This window comes from Lissotriton vulgaris, chromosome 3_1 (genome assembly GCF_964263255.1).
Source record: "Lissotriton vulgaris chromosome 3_1, aLisVul1.2, whole genome shotgun sequence".
Lineage (NCBI taxonomy): Eukaryota > Metazoa > Chordata > Amphibia > Caudata > Salamandridae > Lissotriton > Lissotriton vulgaris.
The window spans coordinates 1,124,269,032-1,124,275,260 of record NC_141689.1 but is presented as its reverse complement, the minus strand read 5'-3'; positions in this window follow the sequence as shown (position 1 = coordinate 1,124,275,260).

Below are 6,229 nucleotides of genomic sequence, written 5' to 3'. Positions count from 1 at the left end.
GTCTGCCCTCTTACCCAATTCCTGTGGAGAGGTCAGATCAGAGTCTACCAGGTGCTGGTGTAATAACTGGTTCTGACAATTATTTAAGATTTGCTCCCTTATAATTAGATTATACAATCCTTTAAAATCAGTAACCTTACTACCCAGTAGCCAGCCTTCAAAAGCCTTAGTGGCACAATCAACAAAGTCAGACCAATCTTGAGACTGCGTTTTCTGGGTATCCCTGAACAGCACCCTGTACTGCTCAGTGGTTAGGCCGAACCCTTCAACGAGTGTATTTTTCAAGACTTGGTAATCGTTAGCGTCCTCCACCCTTGTGGTGAGGAGCTTGTCTCTTCCTTTTCCTTCAAAGGAGAGCCACAAGATAGCTGCCCACTGACTCTGGGGAACACCCTGCACAGTGCAGGCCCTCTCCAAAGCAGTAATCCATTTGTGGATGTCGTCCCCTTGTTTAAAGGGGGGCACTATCTTACCAAGGTGTTTCGTATCGAAACTCTTTTCCCTATTACTAGGTACATTGCTGCCACCAGTGGGGACTGCCCCACTTAACTGTTGCTCTCTAGCAAAGGCAAGCCTTTCTTTGGCCAGGGCAAGTTCTTCCCTTTCGATCCTCAGATTAGCTGCCCTTTCCTTAGCTTCGTACACTCTCCGCTGAGGGGACGTCATCCCTCTTTGCGAAGAGTTGCGAGAGCCATTGGTTTGAAGGGATCTGCCAGAGTCTCTTGACAGAGATCGGGCTCGTCCATTCCCAATGTTAAGCGGACCTGACAGTAGCGCCGGGGGTCCCCCAGTACCACTATCATGTCTGCTTAAGTTGGACCTGCTTAGTCTAACGACTTCTACCTGTCCCTTATCTGCCTCATCCCCAGAGGGATCCTCATCCTCATCCTCCTCTACATCTTCGTTCTCGGTTGCGAGGTGGATGAGGTCAGGATCGTCTCTGGTTCCCTCGAGGGGAGGCATGTCTCCTTCTGGATTAGAAGAGCTACGAAGTTTCTCAGCTCTTCTGGCATCATAAGTCTCCAAGAGACCAATCAGAAAGGACGTTGTGGGGTTAGACCCCTGCTGAATCTTCCTGGAGTGACACAGTCGTCTTAACTCCTTGAAGCTCAGCACAGTATATCCTGAAGGGATGACCTGTGGAGGGTCAACTGACACAAGGGGAGACCCAGAGTTTCCTCCTTTGTCCGACATACTGTTTCTAGTGTGGTGTAAGTGATGCACCTACCTACACTACGTGTTTACCTACTGTACCCTTGCTAAGAGTTGTAGCCAAGGTGTGCTAAGCCTTGAGGAGCTACAACAGCTGGTTCAGTAGAACTCAGAGTATTCTAAGCTTTTAGTTATATGTACTAACAGTACTTGTGCGATCTTTCAACAAGATATTCTTAGGATACGTGTGGTAAAACAACAGCAAGCTCAAATCCCAACCGCTGCTCACCAATGTGAGAAGTTGGCCCGATATGCAACGTTCGCTATTCTAGCGACCGCTATGTATCGTTCCAACGACCCTTATGGTGTTTGGTTGTAAGTCAACCTATAGACCAGCTATCCTAGTAGCGTGGATACGAGCAGTCTAAGGCTAAAGACTCGAGAGGGCGCGTTAAGCCAGCTGTTTACCACACATGTACCCCTTGAACACCCAGTGAAAGGACACCACACAAGTGTTATGAAAATAAACAGTATATTTATTAAGAATCACAACAGCCCTGTACTCTTTATGAGGACAGGGTACTAAGCACAAACCAAATCTCTTTAGCAAATACTTCAAGTGCACAATTAAAACAAGTGTCCGAGGACACGGAAAGATTAAGGTCTCGGGCGGACCCGATAAGGCAAGTCGGAAGCGAGGGACTCAGGACCCTAGAGTAAGGAGGCTATGCAGGCACCGAAATGCCGAGTTACCTAGCCACGAGGGCTGCGGCTGCACAAGTCTTACAGGCGTCGGGGTCTTCGCTGACGAGCCAGGAGCCGGAAGAAAAGGAGTTGCTGGCCGGCGACCAGTGCTGAATAGTTCGTAGAGATCCAAGCCTGGATCGGAGATTGATGAAACCTGAAAGCAGAGGGGACCAAGTTCGTACTACTAGCCAGTAGTCAGAGGGTACCAGGAAGGCACCGGTTGGCCGTCACCTCGACCAGGTGAGTGGGCGACGCTAGGCTCTGCAGTCTCACGGACCAGGAGGCGTTGTCGGCGACCACGGCGGAGGTGCGAGCTGTCCCACGAAGGATGATGCTGTCGGCGTCGCTGGGCCCAGGATGGGGCAACAAGCCTTGGCAGATCTCAGGGCCACGTGGTGGGCCGAAGATGGCGTCTTGAGTGGACCAGGAGGGTCCGGGGTGCTTCTCGCAAAGATGGAAGCAAGGGCCAGTCTGGAGCAACCAGACCAGCAGTGATGATTCTCGGATGTCGTCACAGAAGGGCACAAGCCAGCGGCTAGTGACCAGACAACGTGCTGAGCAGCGAGCAGAAGGGCCCCACGCAGATCGTGGAGATGCTGGGAGACTGCACTTCGGTGCTGGAGCGGCTCAGGGTCGGGGCTTCTCGGACCCCAGAGCACTCACCAGAGAGTTACCTCGATGGTCGTGCTGGCTTTAAGAGCGTGCAGGTTCTGATGATGGCCGGTCCCTCGAGGTCTCGTCGCACCCACAGATCACAGCTGAGCTGATGACGTGGGTAGAGGTCAGAGGTGCCAGGGAAGCCGGTTCTCGTCGAGCTGGGCCGTCGGATTCCTTGAGGAAGGACTTACAGCAAACCGCAGAGTTCTTAGTTGGTGCCCGCTGATGCAGGGTGACTACTCCTTAGTCACAAGGGAGAAATCTTGAGAAGAGTCTTGAATGTCCTTTCGTAGAAAGTAGTTCTTGAATCAAAGATGATCTAATTTGGAAGGGTCCCCGCTCCGGCCTTTATTCTAAAGAAAGGGGTGGGTACATGACTAGGTCCTGCCCTAAGGGTGGGACCAGGAAGGGGGGTAGTTACACCCCTCTCCCCTGCCGGACTTTCCCCAGGCCAGGGCTGGTGCCCCTGGAACTGGTTCTAACCGGCAGATGCGTAGTGAGCACCGGGGTGCCACTCCGCAGTCACCTTCTCGCAAAGCCCTACCTACCCAGAATACACAAACCCTGTCTGGGACGGTGCGAACACCGCCCTCGACAGGAAACCCTTTGTACAAGCGCTCCTCGCTGGAAGGACTCCCAGCAGCAGGAGGTCAGACTCGTGTCTGTGGTGGCAGCATCCATTTTGTGGAGCTGAGGCTTTAGTTAACTTTAACCGGGGTTCACAGTTACGTACATGTCGTGTCCCTCTAGAAGGGCGGAAGGCTAACCTCGTCGCCAGAGTTGGTGAGAGGGCAGCATCCCGATTCGTATGACACCTTACTCGACATGTCTTGATAACGCGACACCGAAGTTACCGATATGGTACGCGTTATCATGGAACAGCTATTGGGTCTTGGTTCCGCAAGCTGCAACCGGGCTCGGCTCGGGCCAGAACACAGTTCACACGAGCCCACGCACTCTGCCTTCAGGATTGTCAAGGCCTGCCATAGGAGTGACTGATAGGAACTCGGGTGTCCATTGTATGGTTAGATATAGGGCTACTATACCTAAAGCAAAGGGTGATTACACGACTTTGCCCCAGCTGTCATGCAGCCAGTTGTGTCAAATTTAGGAGGCCAGCCAGGGGTGGCATAATACATGCTGCAGCCCCTGGCGGCCCTGGGTACACCTATGCCCTGCGTTACGGGGTCTGATAAGGTGGCCCAGTACCAATTGGAAATGCACCTAGGGTACATGGAATCCATTTTACAGAGAGAGCAGTAGGCCTGGGGTCCTGATTGGCAGGATCCCAGGTCGACTATGTCCAAAACCAGCTAAAACACAGGGCAAAAAGTTGGGGGCAACCATAGTCAGGAGGTACCTTCCTACACCAGATACATATGTTCTTTCCATAGTCACTATGGTGCACGGGCCAACTCATATCAGTGGTAAAGGTATTTGTAAGTTGTTAGACCCTGTATGGCAAATTGATAATATCCCAAAGACTGCCGCTAATTTGGACAAATATTGTATGGTGTGTATGATGCACAATCCTGGAAATGGTACCCCTACGCCACCTAGTAATTTTGCACCTCCCACTTTCCCTTTTGAGGTCCTTCAGATAGATTATATAGAGATGATCGAGTCAACAATTTGAAATATGTGTTAGTGGTTGATTGTGCATTCAGTAAATGGGTTGAGGCCTACCCCACGAAGGAAAATACAGCCATAGCGACTGCAAAAGTAGTCCTGAAGGAGTTCTTTCCTTGCTTCGGCTTGCCCCATTTCATATGGAGTAATAATGGAAGTCACCTTAATGCTAAAGTAATTCAGTTAGTTTGTGAGGGACTACACATCAGACAGAAGTTTCATGCTGCAAACCACCCCCAATCCACAGGTTTGGTTGAGAAGTACAATGGTACTTTCAAACTGAAATTGGCAAAGATTCAGGAGACCACAGGTTTGCAGTGGTCAGATGCTTTACCATTAGCCCTTTTGTCCACAAGAACTACAGAGCATTCTAGGACAGGACTGTCACCCTACGAGGTCGTGTTTGGGCGCCCAGCAAATGTCTGAGGTGTCCCGCTTCCTCGTCGGTTCTCCGAAATTGAATATTCTCTGTTTGTGAACTATCTGTATGAGTTAACTAAAAGTCTGTGTTATATTCACCAACAGATCCAGGACTCTCTTTCGCCAGTACCCGAGGGGCCAGGACATGATATTCGGCCTGATGATTTTATACTAATCCGGAATTTCCAGAGAAAGAAGAACTTGGAGCAGAGGTAGAAGCAGATCCTCCTTGAAACCCACAATGTAGTGAAGGTCACCGGCCGAAACAACTGGATTCATAGTCAACACTGCCGCAGAGTGCCTCTACCCTTGCCCTATGATCAGTGGGTCAAGGAAGGAATTGGGGACGTGGAGTGGGAGCAAGTCCCACGATTAGTCACCTTTTCAAATGCCAAGCTCACATGGATCCAAATGGAGGCCGAGAACATGAGGTACTAAATACAGCAGTGTCCCCGGAGGTTAAGGCAATTCAAGAGCCCTGTCTACTGACCCCTCTGTGTCTGACCCCCTTTTTACTGACTCCTCTGTGCCTGGAGTAGCCAGGGACAATTTGAACCCCCGACGGAGAAACAGTGCAGCAAAGAAGAAGTTAAATTAGTAGGGAGGACTGCGCAAGTCAGGGTGTACCTTGCTTATGGTACCAACAGTAGTTTAGGGAGAGGTGAAATTGGTGCATTGTTTGGACATTGGACAGGATAGACCGAACGTGCTTCCCTGGAAGGGGGTACGGTATCCTGGACGACCTGGGATTTCTTCAAAAGCTAGGATTGAACAGCGCCACCGCCGGTGCTCAAGTGTTAATGAACAATAGGAGTCTACCAGTGATGCTCTGACGGACACTGGGAACACTTGTCCTCACCAAGATAACCCCTGCTCACCCCCTTGGTAGCTTGGCATGAGCAGTCATGCTCATCCCGGAGGCAATGTGTAAAGCGTTTGCGCTACACACACACACAGCAGTAACACACTAGGCACACCACAAAAAGGAACTCCACACAAGATTATATATAAAAATAGCCTTTGGATTAACAAACACAGTAGATCATAATCTCACAGATACACTGTGCCAACTGGCACTGGGCAGTATTTACAGGGGATTATTTACACATGACAGGGCAACGTGGGCCACTGTCAGAATCAGCACTTAGTAGAAATAGTAGAGGTAGAACCTAGAATAACTGTAGCACAGAATACCAATTGTAGAACACAACCAGTAACCACTGGTAAAAGGTAGGAACACACTACGCAATACTGACTAGCATAAACTATACTAGGCAAAACAACCTCCTAATCATAAAAACACAGTTAGAGGTATCACAGGCATAAAGGCATTACGCAAAAAAACATTAGGAATCAGGTAATTGCCAGCATAAACACCAATCACCAATCACCTTGCGCAGAATCACAGAAGTTACTGACCCCAGGCAAACTGGCCTTCCAGGGGCTCAAATGCCCTTTGTCCAAAATGTCAGGGCTGGGCTGCTAGTTCAGCCAACTCTAAAGGTGCGCCAAACACTCAAGCCTAAATGCGGCAACTGCCCACTAATTGCTGGGCAGCTGGGAAATCACAAGATGGGCATGGCATTCTCTGTGCCCTCTGTAGCAGAGCTGCGCACCGTTGCAG